Genomic DNA, 21,454 nt, shown 5'->3' with positions numbered 1-21,454 from the left:
AGTAGTAGATACAAAGCTTGAAAAATTAATTGAAAGTTATAAAAAAGTGTATCATATACAATAACAATTTTTTTTTGAAATTAATTTATCCTTACTTAAATTAAGAAATTGTCTTTTTACTTTTTACGTAATTTACAAATGTTACTCTAGCTTTTAATTTCAACTAGATATAATGTACTATCGCTCATTCTTTATTTTTAAACTAGATTGCATAAAACAAAAACTTTATCACTTGTATTTATCAAATTTTCTAATGATAGTTTTAGATGATAAATAATGCTAAAGTTTTCGGCGGATAAGGGAAAAAAACAAAAAAGTTTTTATTCTCCAAAAGCTAGTGGTAACATCTCACAGCGCTCGTCACCACACTTAGATAGTCAATCTTGCTACAATTCAACGTCAAGTTCATTTGAAGATGAAGCAACATATACTAATTTAGAAAAAACAAACTCTCTACTAAACGAAGAAGACACTGGGACTATTTTAAGGAAACCGATTAAGTGTTCAGAAAATAGAGGCGAATCGGAAAAAAAAGAAACACGATTAGTTTTTTGTAGCACTGGTTCGTGTTGTTTATGTTTTTATCGATATTTTTCACATAAACTATGGTACTTCAAATAAACTGTTATTTTTTTTCAAATAATATAGTTAAAAAATAATAAATAAATTTATTTGGTTAAGTGAATATAAAAGCTTAGAGTACTTTATAAAGTTTAATATATTATATTTAACTACTGTTTTTCCTAAAATGAATTTATTTAAGAGTTAATTATAATGTAAAGCTATTTAGAAAGGTCAATGAAATACTAATAAAAAAACAATTAAAGAAAAATAATAAAGTCAAACACAAGAGATACAGAAATTAAAATGATAGACTAAAGGTAGTTTGCCTCTTTTGATTTAAAAAGCTGGACAGTTTTAGAATTTGACTAAACAAAAAAAAAGGTTAGGAACCGTTTAAAAACCTTTTGTCTCAGTCTTTTACAAAACACTAACATTGAAAAGATCTTTCGTTTATTAAATTAACATATATCAATTCTTATCAATTTATTATGATATAATTGACTAAATATTTAAAACTATATTTGAACCTATTTGAACAAGAATTGATATGATTTGTTTAATAAACGAAAGATCCTTTCAATGCTAGTGTTTTGTAAAAGACTGAGACAGTGGTTTTTTAATGGTTCTTAACCATTTTTAGTTTTTGTATATACAACAGGTACAGTTATAATTTTTTAAAGATTAGTTCATACAGTTAAGAGTTTTATTTATAAACACAAAGTACATTATGCTAAAATAGTTAGGTTTCGTGAGAAAGTTTCGTGTTAAACTGGTTTTATTTTGAAAACTATGTCTGATTTCTGTCAATTTTATTGTATTACTATAAACTGAACAAACACCAAAAGTTTAACAGTTTTTATAACTTAGACAATGGTTAAACAAAAGCAAACATGCGTTAAACAACTTTAATTAATGTCTTTTATCGTTAAAAATAGTAAATGTAAAGAGAAGACAGCTACCATATAGTTTTTTTGCTAAATCAATATTTAGATATACGTTGAAGAGCTTAGTTTTATCCACTTCATATTAATGCTGCCATTTTACATTTATTTCAAACTTGAATTTAACTAAATTTTTATTATTTATTATTGTTATCCAAATGTTTTACACTTAAAAAAATCAAAACAAAAATAATATGATTAAGGTACTTAAACTTTTTTTTTGAGTAATTTTTTACATTTGTCTTTAATTAACGAATTAAACTTTTTATTTTTATTTGTTCGTAAATGTTTTTAAAACAAAGTAGTTTAATATTTGTGTTGCTTATCAATTCAAAATAATTTTTGTCCCGTATTCAGCTCCTGAATGTTTTAATTTATGTCATAACATGTTTGTTTATGATTCCTTCTGGCTTTAATGTATTTTTTTTATTAAAATTTCCTAGCAAACTTTTTGTTTTTTATCAAAATTTTTTCTAAAAATAACATAGTTTAACTTTCAATATTTTTTTCAAAATTTTACGGTAATGCGAGGCTTTTCAGCAATTTATATTTGTCATATACAATTACGGTATTTTAAGAGATTTCCTATTTAAAAACTTTATGTTAAACGTAATTTAAATATAAATTGTTTATTGAACGATAAAAAAAAAGTGCTCAAAAAGTTTGGTCTAAGGACCTGGTGTATGAAAAAAGCTTTCGGTTATCGTGTCGTACACCACATGCTTTAACACTTTTTTATGAGCTCAAAATTCAAACTTTTAAATCTAAACTTTTAAACCTTTAGAAATAAAACAATCAATAAAATAAAAGAATAGAAAAGAGAATTAAACGAAAATTAACTAAGGTATGTGTTTACTTAAGGAAATTTTTATTCATAATGTACTAAAAAACTTGTCTAATATGATAAAAAATAAAATACAGTTAAAACCTAAAACTCAAAAGAATAAACCTAGAAGTAAAACACATTACTAGACTTAACAATTAACTAAATATTTATTTATTAAACGAGAAAAGAAATACAGAAAAGCAGACATAAAAATACTTGAAAAATAGGTCACAATTTTTTAAATAAGGTAAATTTAAAAAAAGCTGAAATACTTTTATTTTAAATCATAGTTGTATTGCAGTTTTTGTCCTAACCCATTGACAAAATTGTATAGTGAATTTTCTTTCATTGTTTTGCTTCGTATTGTGTTGCAACTATCACTATCCTAATTTTTAGAACATTAAGTTAAGATCTTCGTAATTTATTATGTTTTGAGTGTAAGTAAATTTGATTTAGACTTTATTAAAGTCCACTTTTTATTTGTTTGGCCATACTATTATTAATCATAATTGAAAACACACATTAGTACATATTGTGTGCAAAATTAAACTACGTACTGTAACAAAAATATATTTAAGAGCATCCATCTCTAAAAGATTGTCAACTGCACTGTTCTTTGTTTTCGTAAATTTTATTATGTTTTTTTATAAAACTATATATATTTATCTTTTAATCATAGGGTATTCAATTTGGACGTGTTTATGTTGTATCATGGCGTATAAAATAGCTCTAAAGAATAAACTTTGTGTGTTTACAACTATTCTACTGATTCTCAATACTTTTCTTTTATTTCCTTATTATGCTTAAACTTAGTTAGAACTTTAAAATTTATTTTTCAACAAAACATATTAGAATGCCAATGTAAAATAAAAAAAGAACACAAATTTTAGGCACAAAATTGGGATACAAATTGACAGTACAGCTTAGGCGGCTGGTTACTGTTAAGTGAAATAAAATGTTGTATCTAAAATCTTTTGAAGTCTGTGTTTAGCTGTATGACTTAAAACAATTACTTAAATCGTTCATTTTTTTTTACCGTAATATTTTAATAATCATCGTTGATTTAGTAAAATACTTTTATTGTAAACCAAATAAAAGTCTTTGCCTGTTATTTTTTCAGAGAGAAGGTAATGATGTTAACACTTATGAATATTCTTCAAGTATAGTTTTTATAGTCTGCTACAATTATAAGTTATGGCAAGTTATGGCAGATTTCAAATGTTTTAAGTGTGATCTTGAAATGAACATTGTTTATCTTAAGGTTTTAGTTCACCATGAAGTCACTAATATCGAACTATTCCAGCCTTATATGAAACTGTTTCATTTTCAAACTTTTATAATCACTTTTTTAAAGCAGACGATCATGAATATAGAATTATTTTGATAAAAATTTAACAGAATACAAACTACTAAAAAAATAAATTTAATGCTTAGTGCAATTTTTATTTGTTATTTCATAAACTGTAAGTATTTTAATGGCTTTAAATGTCTATTTGTATTCTAACTAAATAACTAACCAAAAAATACATTTATAATAAAATATATAACTTAAAGACTATTGTTTTAGAAAAATTTTAATAGTGAAAGTTAGCTTTCTATAAAATTTTTTTATAAACTTATATTCTTTCTTTTTAACTAAAACATCAAGAAAATCCAACTGATTGTGTGTTTTACATTTATTAGTAAATTTTATTCACTAATGCGCTTTGGTTTTTATTCGAATAAAATCCTCTTCATTTTTTTTGTTAATGCAAAGCAGACATCCATTTATTTCCTAAGTTTACTTTAAAACATCCCTGATTTTTTTTTGATTCCTTTGCCAAAATTGTTGATCTACCGGATCTAAAAAAAATAGTACGGCCGGCCCGGATCTTTTTTTGAAATTAAATAGATCACTTCAATATACTGACAACAGCTATAAAAAAAGATTCATGTTGCGTGAAAAACTAGCTTTTAAATAAAACTAAAATCTATTATCAAATGTTTTTATCATTATATAAAGGTTAGTTTTATAAAAATGCTAACTAAGTTTCTAAAAAAAAAGCCTACCTACTTTGGTGCTGATTTGCTGCTGACAATAGCTGTACAAATTTATTTAAATTTAAACTTTTTGTACTTCAATATCCTGGCTTTGTCTATTTAGTGTAGCAAATACAGCTCAATATCTTAAAGTCAACGAATTTGGATACGTCAAAGTTGCATTGAAAATAAAATTTTAAAAATATCAAAATTAATTTACAGGCTCATCATGAAAGATATCAAATAGTTTAGAGTAATTTTAGTGATGTTTTATATAGATTTAAAGACTTAAAATAAATGTAATTCTTCGTTATTTAAGTAACTGTTTAAAAAAAAAAGAACTTAGAAAACGATATTATTATTGAATTTAATAGTTAGCGTGTATTCTTTCATTTATTTTTCTTCACGAAAAATTTATAAAGTATTTAGATTTTGAAAACTATTATTTTCTGTTTACAGTAGCATTTATTTATAAACCGTAACGTATATTAAACTTCCAGGCTTATTTTAGAAACATTATTTTGAAGTTCTTAATGAAAAAACGTTTTTAAATCATGACTTGCATTTCCTAGTTATTTAGTTATATATATATACATATATATATTTATATATAATTAAGTTATTTAACTTGATAAATTAAATTTTTCACACTGAGCCCACCTTAAGGGCACATTTAATAAAAAAGTTTATTTCAAGATGTTAAACTCAAAGGACTCGAGTTTCGTGCCTATGCACTCATCAGCTTCAAAACAAGTTTAAAATAAAGCACAGAACAAAAATCACAAATGAATGTTAAAAATTTTTTCACATAAATAGATTATGACGTAATTTTGAAACTATCAAAAATCATGCAAAACGGCTTGTGCAAAAATTAATTTACCAATCAACAATAAACTGGCAAAAATTCATAAAACTTCAGTCAGTGAATATATATTACGACAGATAATTGAAAGAGATAGAGATAAAATTAAGGTACAAATTGAAATTTAGATTATTTTAAGATGAAATTAAAACTTGTTAAACTTAAGAAGCGTTTTTTTTTATATGTCTACAAGACGATACAAACTCGCTTCTTTTATTTAGGCATCTCTTATCTTTTAGTGCATATACAACGGCTGTTGCTTCTTTGAGACACATCTTACATATTAGGCTATTGCCGTCAGCTATGGGCTGTGCTCTTTTTATAACTTCCCAGGATATTTCAAAGTCAATGCCGCTGCGCTTTAAGCCACAAACATACTTCAAAAGTTCAGTGTCATTTTCATATATGCCGCCTTTAAAAGATTTTTTATGATTGGCATACCTGAATCTAAACTGAATCGAGCACAAGCCGACATAGAACCTCGTATCAACGCCAGAGTTAACTGTGGCCTTGTAAACGATGTTCTCTGAACGGAAATTGCCCCCTTTCAAATTGTATTTACAACTACCAGCGCAGCCATATTGACTTCGAATTCCTCAGTTTTAATTTAAAATTTTTCGGTTGTGTGCCTTAATGATATTCTTTAAATTTGCCGTACACGAATAATTTATTCGCATATTATGTTTGTTGAAAATTTTTGTTAGCGGATTTTGTTTATTGAAGTGTTTTTTGACTAGATTTATGAATTTTCTTCCAATGTTAGTTTTTACCGAGTTGCTAAAAGGAGGGTTATACCAGAATTACATTTCTTTTTCTTTGATGTTTTTGATTACTTTTTGGTTGTTGCTCAGGTTTTTCAAATTTAAGTTTATTATCGTATCCGCATTTTTTCATAATTTTTTCATATTCATCTTTTGTCTTTAGAAAATTTTCTTCTTTGCTTGATCGTTTGTTTAGGCGTTGATTTATTATGTTCTAATTTGTTTTATAATATTTTTGGGGTGGCTTGATTCTTTGTTGACATACATAATTTTAGCATTTTGTTTTTTATACGGCATATAAGAGATATCATTCAAGTTGAGCTTCACATCTAGGAAGTCAGTTGTCACTAGTGGCGATTCCACAGTGACTCTCAACCCAATAGATCTGAAGAAGGCGTGGGTTTGTTTTTTTAGCTGTTTGTTTTTTTACCAAGTCTTAAGTTGGTTCATAGGATTAGAGGAACAGAAGTACAGCTTTTTTAAGTTTGATGTGGTCGACTATTATCCTTCTATTAGTGAAGAGTTGGTGATTAAATCACTGAACTTTGCTAATAATTACATTATCGTACCTGCTGAGGACTTAAGCCTGATAAGAAATGCCTGCAAGTCGGTACTCTGCGAACAAGGAGCTCTGTGGCGTTAAAAGAGAGTAAATACCACCAACTCACTTTTTGACGTAGCACAGGGATCTTACATGGACGCAGAACTATGCGAACTTGTTGGACTTTTCTTGTTAGACGGGTTAAAAGATATCTTTGGTTTAAATAGAGTTGGGTTATACAGAGACGATGGTCTAGCTGTATTGCCCAACTCTTCTGGCTTTAAAGTTGAGAAGCTAAAAAAACAAACCCACGCTTTTTTCAGATCTATTGGGTTGAGAGTCACTGTGGAATTGCCACTAGTGACAACTGACTTCCTAGATGTGAAGCTCAACTTGAATGATATCTCTTATATGCCGTATAAAAAACAAAATGCTAAAATTATGTATGTCAACAAAGAATCAAGCCACCCCAAAAATATTATAAAACAAATTAGAACATGATAAATCAACGCCTAAACAAACGATCAAGTAAAGAAGAAAATCTTCTTAAGACAAAAGATGAATATGAAAAAATTATGAAAAAATGCGGATACGATAATAAACTTAAATTTGAAAAACCTGAGCAACAACCAAAAAATAATCAAAAACATAAAAGAAAAAGAAATGTAATTCTGGTATAACCCTCCTTTTAGCAACTCGGTAAAAACTAACATTGGAAGAAAATTTATAAATCTAGTCAAAAAACACTTCAATAAACAAAATCCGCTAACAAAAATTTTCAACAAACATAATATGCAAATAAATTATTCGTGTACGGCAAATTTAAAGAATATCATTAAGGCACACAACCAAAAAATTTTAAATCAAAACTCAGGAATTCGAAGTCAATGTGGCTGCGCTGGTAGTTGTAAATACAATTTGAAAGGGGGCAATTTCCGTTCAGAGAACATCGTTTACAAGGCCACAGTTAACTCTGGCGTTGATACGAGGTTCTATGTCGGCTTGTGCTCGACTCAGTTTAGATTCAGGTATGCCAATCATAAAAAATCTTTTAAAGGCGGCATATATGAAAATGACACTGAACTTTTGAAGTATGTTTGTGGCTTAAAGCGCAGCGGCATTGACTTTGAAATATCCTGGGAAGTTATAAAAAGAGCACAGCCCATAGCTGACGGCAATAGCCTAATATGTAAGATGTGTCTCAAAGAAGCAACAGCCGTTGTATATGCACTAAAAGATAAGAGATGCCTAAATAAAAGAAGCGAGTTTGTATCGTCTTGTAGACATATAAAAAAAACGCTTCTTAAGTTTAACAAGTTTTAATTTCATCTTAAAATAATCTAATTTCAATTTGTACCTTAATTTTATCTCTATCTCTTTCAATTATCTGTCGTAATATATATTCACTGACTGAAGTTTTATGAATTTTTGCCAGTTTATTGTTGATTGGTAAATTAATTTTTGCACAAGCCGTTTTGCATGATTTTTGATAGTTTCAAAATTACGTCATAATCTATTTATGCGAAAATTTTTTAAACGTTCATTTGTGTTTTTTGTTCTGTGCTTTATTTTAAAATTGTTTTGAAGCTGATGAGTGCATAGGCACGAAACTCAAGTCCTTTGAGTTTAATATCTTGAAATAAACTTTTTTATTATATTTATATATATATATAATAAAAACGAATTGTACAGTAATCTTCCTTTATTGTACCAACATATTTTTCTATGTGTTAACGAATCAACACATTTCGACTGGGTTCTGTAAAAAAATAATTACTGTAATGAAAGAATAGAAGCATAAAATAAAGTGGGTGTATACATGTTTTTCATTAAAATAAAATAATTTTGACAGATAATAGTTAATAATAGGTAAAATACTTAATATTAAATCCGACTGTTATAAAATTATATAATATTTGTAATTATTAAGTCTCAATCAAGTAAAATAAACTAAAATACATAACAAAACAACAAATCATAATATAAACAAATCACTCACGTTCTTTGAAAAGAATAACTGATTCAAATTTACTGTTGTTAATGAATGAACGAAATACATTCATTACATCTAATAATTACGTCTTTAATAATCTAATAATTACGTTCTATATATATATATATATATATATGTTTTTTTACTTAAAAGTGTATTGTAAAAAAGTCAATATTGTAAAAATTTATAACTATAAAAAACATTTTTGTTTTTTATCAAACCATAGTAAAGTTTTAATGAAATCGTTAAAAAAACTGTATATTTTTTCTTCAAATCTTACTTTACAATAATTGTACGTTTATTTTTAGAGCTACGAGTAAGTTTTAAAGTAAATCAAGTTTATAACTTTGGTACACTAAAACTATACTTAGTTAAAAAATAATTTTTAGGTCAAAATGATATATTTACGATCTTTTAATACTTTTAGGAAATTGGCTACTAAGTGCAGAAAAACTTTTAGAATGGATTAAGAATATTAAAGAAGATAGTGCTTCATTTTGTGGTAAGTATTTTTATAATACTTGTGAAAATTTTATAATGAATTGAAAAAAGGTTTTCAAACTTAACTATTTTCTACGTGAAGATAGTTTGAAATTTGTATAAAATTCATTATCAACTTTTTAGTTATCTATTATATAACTAAAGGTGTTTCAAGTTTAGAAACATTAGTTGTTGTTGCTTTATAAAAATACTAAACTAGAGAAAGATCATAATACTTTTCAGTCAGTATTCAAATTTGAAGGTTGAAAGAAGAATAGATACATTAGGGGCCAAAATTCGTTTTTTGTAGGTCGAATCCAGCCAATCAGCTGCTCATTTCGTACTACAAACTAAATTGATAAAAAAATAACATGACTTTATTTTACTAAATTCTCATAGACTGAAAACTTGTTTGAACCTTTTACAGGTATTTTCCTTAAGCCAATGTAATGCAGTAATAGTTTTAATAACCTTTGTAACTATTTACTTCTGTAATACAAAGTCATACGTGCACTGAAATTTCGACTTAATATTCTTTAAACATGTTTACATAAATACTAAAGAAAAACATTTTGTCCAAATTCTGACAACGTTTATTTTATTTTTAGCACGAAATTGAAATAAACACCGATATATATTTAATCTTTATAAATTTTTTAAACTTAAAAAAGTATACTCTTTTAGTATGCAAATTCAAATTTACGTATAGCTAGTGACCTAAAAGTCGTCATAACAAATTGTTACTTCAAGTATATAATTATAAACTCTAATTAGTACCAAAGTATGGTCATTTTGAGATGTATAAAACAAGTAATTTATTTAACATAACAAAAAGTTTAGTTTTGTATGAAGCAAGTATTTTAATGCATTTAAAGTTTTAAAACCAGAACAACTTGTGTTATGTTGTTTAGACTATTTAGTGTAGGTAGTAGTTATTACTAAAAAGTTTGTTTTTAACTCAAAGATGAAAAAAAAGCGTTGGGGAATAATTTGTAAGTGAAAAATTTTTAAATACAAAAAAATTTCTTACTGTTAATTTAACCAAACTATTATTTTTTAATATAAAAACTAATTTATCTAAAGTTCATAAACAAAAAAATTAGTAAGCCAATTTTTTTAGTATTCAGAAAGCGAAAAATCAGTTAAAGCTAAAATATAGTAAACATTGTTTTTGAATTTCATAAAAGCAGTTCTAATTCGTTAATTTACTTTTGTCGAATTCTCAAAAAAAGCACAACATCAAGTAAGTTGCAAAACTAATTATTTAATGCAAATTATAAATAAAATAGGATAAATATATTGATATTTCCAAACGTGACTTGATGGTAAATTATATTTCTTTACAACCAAGTCTGAGAAAGATTAGTTAAAATAAAAAGTAAGTAAATAATACATTAAGTGATTTAAATTTATTCTAATTGTAGAGTTAAACATGTTTTAAAACTAATTAAATAACATAGATTGCCCCTGGGCCAGAGGTGGACAATTTTTTAGTTGCTGGTCTGATGTAACAAAATTTAGTACTTAGTGGGCCAGAGTATTGCAGAAATATTGTCTAATAATTTTTTATTAAAATACATAACTCAATATTTTATCTAATAAAAAAAGCTAGACTAAGTTAAGGATTCAAAACTCAAATATTGCAGGTAATAAAGAAATTCTTTTATTTAGAGTTTGAAACTTAAAAATTAAAGAAAAAAAAAAATCATTTGTAGTACGTAAAAGTTAAAAATCTAGGTTAAAAGCTATTGTTAGGTCAAGTTGTTACAAATTAGTTTTATCTAAACAATATTTTGCGTAAGTTATGTGTTTTTGACTTAATCACACTAGATTCCACTAATATTTGTAAAGTGTTTTTGGGTTGTATGTTACCCACCTCAACTTTTTATTTATGAATACTATCATCATCTATACTACACAAAACTAAAGTTTTATTGTTGCCCATGCTTAGAGCAACAAGGAACAATTTTAAAAGTATAAAAAAGTTGCATCTTGTATGAAGTATAATATCTTAAACTGTTTGGTTTTTAAGAGTATATGAAGTTAATTTTATTTTAACTTTACTCATTTTTGTAACTGAAATTTTGTAAGTAAAAAATACAAACAAAGAATTTAGTGAAATTAGTTATAAAAAATAACATAACTTTAATCTTTTTAATCGTTTAAAAATATTTGAGAACAACTCAAAGAAGTTTTTAAATTACCACAAAACAATTTTAGTTTTAAAACAATTCCTTTAAATACTTATAGTCTTTAATTTGGCATAAAAGTTATAATCTGAAAAACATAATACAAAGTTTTAAAATTATATTTCAGGTGCCAAAACTTGCAAAATTAAAAATCTTCCAACTCAGGAACTTTCAGAAGAACTTGAAGAAGAGGAAATTGAATATTCACCAAGTATGTTTGTTGCTATTTTTTTTCCTCATCTTGAAACTATTTTTGGTTTTAAGTAACTTACAACTAAGTTTAGAACTAGATTAGTATGGTTTATTTATACGAGATTAGTTAACAATAGTATAAACAAGTAAAGTAAGAATGTTTTTTTGATACTGTTTTTTTGAGTAAAAACAGGTTTAATTTTCTTAAGCTTAATACATTATGTATCTGTTAAAATAAACTAAAATGATTCAAAGTTATCCAACTTTCATGTTAGAAAAAATATAACTTGCTAAGGAAGTTTTATCAATTGAAATTCCTTTAATGCAAAAGTTACCCTACAGAAGTTTGCTTAAACAATTTATTCTAAGATTTTAGAAAACTTGTAAACGAAATAATAAAAAATCTATCGTGATTAATATTTATAGTACGTTTAGCTAAACCGCTTATAAAAATGAATCTTGTTGGTTTTTAATTTATAGAACTTTAAAATCGTTATAATGTTAACAGTATGACAATACTAATATTACTTTAAAACGTAAAATGACTAAAACAATATACTTTTGTACAATGCTAGGTTATTTTTTATCATAAATTTAAGTTTCTTAATTTTTAATGTAAATAAACTCAAATACAAAACAGTTAATAAATACTCTATACTTTATGTATTTAATTAAGTTTTTCATAATATTATATAAATATAATGCTTAAAGTTTTCTAGTTGATTTATATTGTAGCATAATTTTCAAAAGGTTTTATCAATAAAGTTAAAAGTTTCATTGTAACCTTGTAAAAATTCTTGTGTTTTGTTATAATTTTTACATGAAAAACCTAAACAAGACTTCAACTAAAGTTTTTTTTTAAACAGTATGAGTTATAATACTTAGTCCTTTGAAAAAAAAAAATTAATTAAAAAAACTATTAGTATTTAAGAAAAAGTAAATATCGTTTTCTGTTTAAAAAAAAAGTTAATTAAAATAAAATCTAAAACTATGGATTAAATAATTTTAAATACTTGTCTGGATTAATTTAAGCTGGTCCAGTGTTAGCGTAATACGCAGACCAAAGTACTTGACTATTTTTATTAAGTTTAACATTAAACGTTGTAGTTCATTTTTAATACTGGCACTTAACAAAAAAACAAAATAATTTAAGCATTGTTGTTATTTTAGTGATTAGCAGACAACAAAAGCTAGAGAATTGCTAAAGAAATGTTTTCAATGCAAATTGAATATAGCGAGTGATCAAATTTAATGAGCTTAAGAGAAATTATCCCACTGTAAAATAAAACTTATCTTTAAGTATGAAAACAAAATGAAAGAAAATTAGTGTTTTCTGTTGAATACTTTTTGTCTAATTTAGTGCCATAACTTTATTTAATTATAAAGCCGAAGCGTAGATAAAACTAAGTTGTTTTGAAAAATCTTATATTCCTTTTTACACATGGTTTATAAAATAAACTTAACAACTTTTTAAAACTTTAGTGTTTTAATTTCACTTAAATTTTACTATATATTTATAGTAATTTTTAGAGATGATACTTTATAGTCTATTGTACAACAAAAAATAATTTCAAATTTTTTGGTCTTGGGACCTGGTGCACTAAAAAACCTTTCGGTTATCGAGTCGAACACCACGGATACCTTTTAACGTCTTGTCCAGGACATGTTGTTACACTATATGTTGTTATTTTATGTTTCATATAAAAGTAGCTTTAAAAAAACTAGTTATATGAAAAGTTACAATGAAACTAGCTTTTTGTCAGCCTAAAAATTATAATCTGTTTAGATAATGAAAAATACAACTTTTAAAAACTTAATTTTTTTTTAGGAGAAAATTTTTGTTTAACAAAGCTAAACCAGTAGAGCGTATCTAAAAAGAGTTTATTTCCAAATAAGAGAAGGCGAATATTTTTACTAGTGTTTTTTTTTTCGTTAATGGTGGCGCTCGCGCAAGCTTGAAAATCGTTAGGCTTCGTTGATTTTTGCACATCTTTATAGTGAGCTTTTGTTTGTGACAGTTTTGCGTGGGCATCAGAATATGCGTCTTTTGCAATTTTTTACAACTATAAATTTAAGTCTTTGCAAAAGTTCCTTTTATTTTGTTATTTCTTAACTAACTTGAAGTATGCAAAAAATATAAAATTGCGAACTGTTAAAATTTCAATGTTTTATCGTTTTTAAATAGAATTTGTTTTTATTTTAGTTAGTAACATTTATTGTAAACTATTATTGCTATTTTTGTAAAATATAGAAGTATCAGTTTTTTAAGGTCGAAAATAAACATAATAAAGTTTTAAACATTACTAAACTAATAAAAACATTTAGCTAAAAGCTATTCCATTAACCAACAAAACCTTGAAGTTCCTTTGATAAACCAAAGAAGAGAATCATCACCTCCTGAGTCTAAACTGTAAGTTCAAGCTTTAATTAGTTACTCTTAAAATTAATAAATTTATTTTAAATTATATGTTTCAAGTAAAATTTTATAAATACATTTGTAATTTTTCAAAAATAAAAAGACATTAAGATGTTTTTGAAAAGTGGTCAAAGCAGTAAAATAGTTGTACTTTACAAGACTACCTGCAATAAATTTAATTCCTAGTATATTTTCTTTGTAAATAATACTAATGTATAGACTTTATATTTTACATAAGTGCTAAACATTTTTTTTCTACCTTTTCGCTTTTCTATGAAGTATAAGGCTGTTTAATGTTTTAAAAATGAAATAAAAAAGTTATGATGTTTTTTCTTATAAGCTTTTCTACGAAACTTTACATGCAGGAGTCAATTTTTATGTATAAAATCTGATGTTTTTTAATTAGTTATGAAAATAAACTTATGACTCATGATGACAGATAAAATTTTCATGCGTTGTAGAATATTATATTTTATAACTAATTTAAGAAACATAAGCTATCTAAGAAAGTTATAAGAAAAGCTCAAAATGAAAAGTTTTGAACTAAAATTCAATTGTAAAAAAAAAGTTAAGTAAGTTATTTTCTTTCATTGAAAAAATAGTATTGTTTTACGTGTTACTTAAAATAAATCAGTTGAAAAGAATGTTTTAAATACTTAATAGTATGGTTAAATTTTATTAACTATACATAATATATATGTACTGCATATCAAGTATATTTCAAAAATATACAAACCTTGACTTAGTCTTCTCTTTTATGTATAACAACAATAACAAGAAACATTTTATTAGATTCAGTTACATAATTTTACGTTGTTGAATTTTAAAACATTTAATTCAAAATACTAATTTATTTACATTTTCTATCTCCTCAAATTGGCCAACGGAAATTGTTTAAATACGGTTTGTTTTGTTATGAAATTACATTTTGTGTTGTGACTTCACACACAATTCTTGCTAAAAGTGCTCACCGATTATTTCTTGATCGCTACAAGAAACTTAAGCAATCTCAGATCAAAGACATTAATGAATCATGTCAAAATAAAGCAAGCTCTTCCTATACTTCTAAGGGAAATAATAAAAACAAACCTAATAAATTACCTCAACAAATTTGTTCACCTCTTAATAGATCAGAAAAGAAAGTTTGGGCTAAGCCTAGAAAGTCTCTTTTAAATCGTTTACGGTTAGATTTATAAAACAGAAAATAGTTAATTAAAAAAAAAATAGTTCAACTTTTTTTTACCAAATGCAATACTTAAAAACTTAAATACTAATTAGCTATGTTTAAATTATCTCCCTGATTTTTAGTCACAAATTTTTTAATTGCCAACTTTTTACTGAAGCTTACCACTGGTAGCACCAAATTGTTCTCACGGCTTGCTACTACCCTTGTTTCATTTTTTAAAGTTCTAGTAAAATTGAAGAAGGGTGGTAGTCTGTAGCAGAAGTTTCTATTGATCGTTGTCCAGAGCAGTGTAGTGCTAATTGCAAACTGTTAAAAACATCTCAGCTGTGGAGACTATAGCTAAAACATCAAATCTAGTTTAGTTATACATAATAGAAAATTTAAAAATAGGTTAAATTAAAAAAATTAACTTAAAAACAAATTGTTTATTAAACATGATCTGAAGGTAATTTTAAAATTGTAATATAATGCTAACTTGTACTTTAAAAATACAAAAACGTTTGCCTAAGTCATGCAAATTGTTGATGCAGTTCAACAAAAGGGTAACGTGTAAAAATTTTAAGGTGTGATTAAATACTATAACTTGTATGAAAAAAACATAACATTACTTTTTTTTTTGGTTCATGTTATTTTTGTAAAGATAAAACACATACAAAAATATTTCTTCAGATGCTTTGATATTTTTTTCCTTTAACCGAAAAAAAGTTTAAGAAGTTAAAAAATCATGATTATAAAAAAATATCAAACATAAAAAAATACATTCGCTATACCTATTTACTAAAAAAAATTAACTATCTCAATAAAATTTTACTTTTATAATGACAAAAGTATGATTTCAAGCTAGCTAAATAAAAAAAAAACCGAATTACATGAAACTCAAAATAAGTTAGTACAATAAGGTAGTACTAATATAATATAATTAACTGTTAGTGAAAAACTGAATATTTATTTTTTCTTAATAACAAATTTACACAGTACTATTTCTTTATTAAACTAACATATTTTTCTGTGTGTCAACGGAGCTATGAAATTTGAAGAGATACTCTATATGTGTTGTATATATAACATGAGTTAGTTTAACAAAGAATGAGTATTGTGTACTTTAGAAATTTTGTTACAACTTTATGTCCCGGTAAACTTATTTCGCTAGGATCTCTATTAAACAATCTTTAAATAATGAATAGATATACTTTCTACCTATGTTTCATTAAATTTATGACGTTTTTAGTTTATACTTAAGAATCAATAATTTTTTTTTGTTGAATTGTTTAAGTTAAAGTACATCACTTTTTAAGCAAGCATGTTACTTATTTTTCAAACTTAAGTTCACATATATTTCTTTGAGATAAACGTTTGTTGATTTTTCATAAATATAAAAGTTAAAGACTTATTTGGTTTAAAAACTTTCTTACAAGTCATCGCTTTTTGGTTTATGATTTTATTTAATTCCTATATAACATCTATTAGTTTGTTTATGAACAGTGTTTTTTTTTTAGAAAATAGAAAAATTAAAAATTTACTTTGACTTAAAAAACGACTTTACGCTTCTTAGCAATTAATCTGTGTGCTCAAAAACACATTTACAAATAAAAAACTTTCATATTTTTATGACAAATTAAAATAATAGTAAACGAATTCTTATAAAAATGTTTTAACAGAGAATCATCATCTTTACGAAGTAGCAAACCATCAAGTTTGAGAAGGACTCATTCTGAAAGACCACCAATAACTAGTTAGTTATAGAATATTTAAAATAAGATTTATTGATTTTGTACATAACCGATAAGAAATTTTAAAAATATTTTAAACTAAGTGTTATAGAAAACGAAACATTTTTTTGTAAACCTAGTGGTTGTAAACGCCATACTTTATTATTTTTGAATTGTCTTAGTTTGAAGAATGTTGTGCAAAATATTGTAGATTCTAGAACCGCTAAATATTTATAAATTTTATATGCAAGATCTTGGATTTATATTAAGTTTACAGTTGGCATCTACATGAAATTTTTATTGACTTCTAAGTCAAAAATAAATTTTATAAAACCGTATGTTTCCTTTTAGAAAAATTTTGTGATAAAAAAAAATATATTCCGACGTTTAGTTTGTCTGTATAATGTTTGAATGTTTTACTGAAACTAGTTCAGAAAACTGCTTAATACATAATTGGTCGAAGACATAGAGAAACGTCGTAAGTTTTTAATGAATTTAGTCTTCTAGAAAATAGATGTTAAAAACATAAACTTCATAAAAATACTATTTTTTATTTATCTAGAACCAAAAAAAATTGTTATCCCTAAATTGTATTCCAACACATTAATCTAAACCGAGAGATCTATTATTCATAATTTAATATTTCTGATAGTTGTCCTTTATACCTAAAACCACTTGTGCAAAAGTGTCACTATGTGCACATTTTTCGTGGTTTCAATATCTATTTTTTGTAAAATAAACGCTTTTATGTTGTATAAAAAGAAGATTTTTACTTACTGCTATTGTAAAACTAGGTAGCTTTTCAAGAAAAATAGCTACTTTAAATAAATTTTAAGTTCTAAAATAAACTCAAGGTTTATAACTTTTGTTACTAAATAACAATATAAAAACAAAAAAACTCTTTCTAAAATAAAAAAGTATGTAGTAAAGTTTTTCTAACTGTTAAGTAACAACCTAAACAAAGATTGTTATTAAAATAAAAATTTTTGAAGCAGTTAATGGAAAGTAGTAGTTTTCAAACATTAAATAGAAATAGTTTAATATATTTTTAGGTAAACACCAGTCACCTTACAGACAATCATTATCACCAGAAGTTAGTTTTGGACTTTTTTAGTTTTAAGCAGTAAAACTAGAATTATTATAACAAGTATTAGGACTTTAAGTAAGAATAAAACCTTAACTGTTCAACGCATATTTTAGTAATTAATTTAAGTTTTAATGTTTATAACTATTTAAATTTACTAATCTTTGAGACAAGTTTAGTAATTATAAAAGAATAAAATTTCATATATAAGTATGAAAAATTAAAAATATCATAATAATATATTTAATGGACGAACAACAACAAAAATTAAGACAGTCAAAGTTTGTGTTCGTATGACTTAGTAATCTTTTACATAAAAAATATTGTAAATTTTAAAGCAATGTAATTAAAAAACAATGAAAAACTTACAGGAATCTAACAATTTTTACTCACAAGTTCCAAATAGTACATCTTTTGGAGAAAGTCCAACACGAGAGTCTAGGTATTTTGATCAAGACAGTTTTGACTCAGATAGCTTTGAAAGTTTTGAAGAGGAGCACCAAATATATAATCAGCCACTTGACAGCCAGCTATATGACCAAGGTATCTTTTAACTATATGATTATACTTTTATAAAGTAGACACGACGGCCATTAAAATATAAAAAATAGCATGCCTACAAAGTTGTTAAAAAAAGCTGAACAAACGTAAAATTAGTGAAATATCCTACGGTTTGTTAGATGTCAAGTAAATTATAACTTAAAAATAATCTTAAATTTATTAAGAACTGTTATTTTTAAAATTATATGGTTAAAGTATTGTTTTTAATACGTAATATGTATACTCATAGTTGGAAAATGCCCATATGTAAAAACAAAAGTACACCTAAAGTCAAAACGTAAAAGTTTCAGCCTCATTTGAAATAAATTAAAATTGATAAATCCATAGTAAGCTGGAAAACTCTAAAATTTAAATTAAGTAAACAAAAGTTAAATAGATAAAGACAAAAAAAAGTTATAAAAACTTAAAAGTTATTTTTATTTATAGTGGTAGACGAGGCAAAACAATCTTTTAAAGACTCAAGTGATGATATATATTGCCTACCAATTGATGCTATTACAACTAAGAAAAGCGAAGAAAGGTCTATATTTTTTTATTAAATTAAATATTATGTGAAAATATTACTTTGTGTAGTTTTGTCCAAACTTTTTTATTAAAAAGACCTATGAATTGAAAAAAAAAAAAAAACTTTCTTAAAAAAATTAAAAAATACTTTTTACATTAAATTTTAAATAAGAAAATAGAATGTCGATTTAGTTTAAAAGCTTAAAATAAATAATAGAGTTTTCTTTATCTAGTACAAAATTTTTCTTAGTTTATAGTCAAAAACTTTACTTTAAACTTACAAGAAAACTTATATAAGAATAACTAGACAGCTTTAAAGTACTATAGCTAAGAGAAGAAATAAAAACTAGGGAAATACTAATTGATTTTAAACACAAGATACTTGTTGTAGTTACATTTTTTTTCTAAAGCTATTAAACAAAAATATTAAAAGCAAAAATAACTAAAAAAATAAAATAAGTATTGCGCATTAAATTACTTAGAAATTAATTTATTTATAGTTTAAAAAATGTATAAACTCTATAAAACAGTTAACACAAAGTAAAACTAAAACAGTGAAAGAAGAAAGAGTTTTGTAAAACTATCACCAATTCATCGTCACAAGCACACACTTTTACCACAACTCGATATAATTGATCAGAGAAATCTAAATAATTCGGACATTAAAAGTGCAAATATTCAACAGCTGCAAAATAATTTTCTTAAATCTTACGATAAAGTAAGTTTAGTTGTTCGTTACGTATTTATCTAAAATTACTTGTTTTTTATCTCTAATTCATTTAAATGTTCAAACTAACGTTTGCTTTTTTTATTTTGTCATCTAAATCTAAGAGAACTTAGTTTCATAACTTAGGTCAAAGTGTTTACTTTAGAAGATATATGAAACTAGTTTTAGTAATCAAGCTTTTTTAAAACTTTTCGTGATATCTTACATCGTGTACAACTTAATTTAAAAAATGTACTTCAGTTTTGTTTAAGTTATAAAAAGTTCTCAGATTTGTAGCTTTAAACTTTTGTTTAACCTTTTTTAACTATTTAGTCTTTATTACTTTGAAATACTGAACTAATAGTTCATGAATAATTGAGTACAAAAACTTTAAATTATCTTAGTTTTAGTTTGTTTTATCTTTAATAGGTATATTAGTTTGAAACTATTATGTTTGTTGATTTTAGAGGTGCACATTTTTAGAAACTTAAAGCAGCAAAAATAGAATTTTAGAATTATTAACTCCATTTATTATAATTTTTGACCTGGTACACGAAGAACCTTCCGGTTATCGAGTCGCAAACCACGGATACCTTATTATGTCTTGTTCAGGACAATCTTATTAATTGAATCTTATTTTGAATGGTCTTATTTTAAGTAATAACCTTGAATAATCTTATAATTAAAATATTATTAATAAAAAAGCGTTAAATATACATTAGCCTATAAGCATTTGTATTTAGTTTAATAAAAATTTATTACCTTTTAAGGTTTAGTTATCTTCTATAAAATTTTAAGTTAAGTTGTACTTTCTAGGTAAAAAAACTCATTTCAATGTTTTTTTCGACTTAATAAAAAATAGCATCCCTTACTCCGGTTTTTAAAGTATATAGGGATTTTTTTAAAAACTATCATACTATGGGTAATAAAACATTTTTTTTAAATAAAAAAATAGGTATAAATAACAACTTTTCGTATTCAAATTTAAATATACAGTTTGTATAGTTCTTCAAAAATTTTACAGTTTCTTCTACATTGTTTTTTAAATAGTAAAAATGTGTTACTAATAATTAATACAAAATAACAATACTATTACGAAAAAAAGATTAAAAATGGTATTAAATAAAAATATAGTGTAAAAAAGTATATATAAAACAGTATATATACTATATTTACATAAAATAACATACAAAAGTATTAAAGAAAAAGGGGCATTTAAAAAAAGTAAAATGTAACATCTTAATGTTAACCATGTTTTTTACCTTATTTCTAAAAATATAGTGTTTTGTTTTTTTAGCAAGAGCATGAGCTTAGTTTTTAAAGTGAAAAAACTTCAAAAAAAAAAAAACATATCAAAAATACTTTTAAAGGCTATAAATTTTTGAATTTACACTAGTTTTTTTTAAATAATTTATAAAAATTATTCGATTTGATATACGCTAAAACTGATGTTTTCAAAAATACCTTTGAATTAACATTTCAGTACAAGTTTATACAGTTTTGAAACTTTTGAGTGTCTTTTTCTAACAGTTCGCAAAAAAATTTTGAAAACATGTTTATAGACTTGTGTTATAAAAATTACTTTCAGTCTTACATCATTAAGACAAAATTTAAATGTATTTATAAAGGCTGTTTTGAAAAATTAAGGTTATAATTAATCTGTTAAGCACAATAGTTTGTTATTTTATACTTAAAAAATTTAACTTTAATTTTTATATGTACCATTTTATAAAATTTACGATGTTGAAGTATTTTAAAGCATTGTTTTGGTGACTACATACCTGAAATGGATGTTTGTTTTATAAATAAATGCATAATAATTTTACAACTTTTAAATTTCGTTATACAAAGCTTATTTAGACATTATTTACAGTTTTTAAGGTTTTAAAATTCTTATTTAAGTCAAAAAAATCTTGTGAG

At 24.8% G+C, this 21,454-nt stretch overlaps 1 protein-coding gene across 2 annotated transcripts in view; it reads left to right on the top strand.

Moving 5' to 3' along the window:
• Nucleotides 1–482: 482 nt before the first annotated feature.
• LOC145849181 (focal adhesion kinase 1-like) overlaps nucleotides 483–21,454 on the top strand; it is a 76,483-nt gene continuing 55,511 nt past the window's right edge. The window contains exons 1-9 of one of the 2 annotated variants that reach the window (XM_082954282.1): nucleotides 483–562; nucleotides 8,935–9,009; nucleotides 11,304–11,387; nucleotides 13,694–13,778; nucleotides 16,629–16,702; nucleotides 17,732–17,772; nucleotides 18,135–18,306; nucleotides 18,751–18,844; nucleotides 19,384–19,546. The gene's annotated coding sequence lies outside the window, so the exon portion shown is untranslated. Of the gene's footprint in view, nucleotides 563–8,934; nucleotides 9,010–11,303; nucleotides 11,388–13,693; nucleotides 13,779–14,875; nucleotides 14,968–16,628; nucleotides 16,703–17,731; nucleotides 17,773–18,134; nucleotides 18,307–18,750; nucleotides 18,845–19,383; nucleotides 19,547–21,454 lie in introns of those variants that run through there. The other variant, XM_082954283.1, reaches the window with a different exon arrangement.

The sequence above is a fragment of the Thalia democratica genome, chromosome 1, assembly GCF_965202585.1.
Source record: "Thalia democratica chromosome 1, ktThaDemo2.hap1.1, whole genome shotgun sequence".
NCBI lineage: Eukaryota > Metazoa > Chordata > Thaliacea > Salpida > Salpidae > Thalia > Thalia democratica.
The sequence above is the reverse complement of the archived record's forward strand: the minus strand, read 5'-3'. Positions and strand labels throughout refer to the sequence as shown.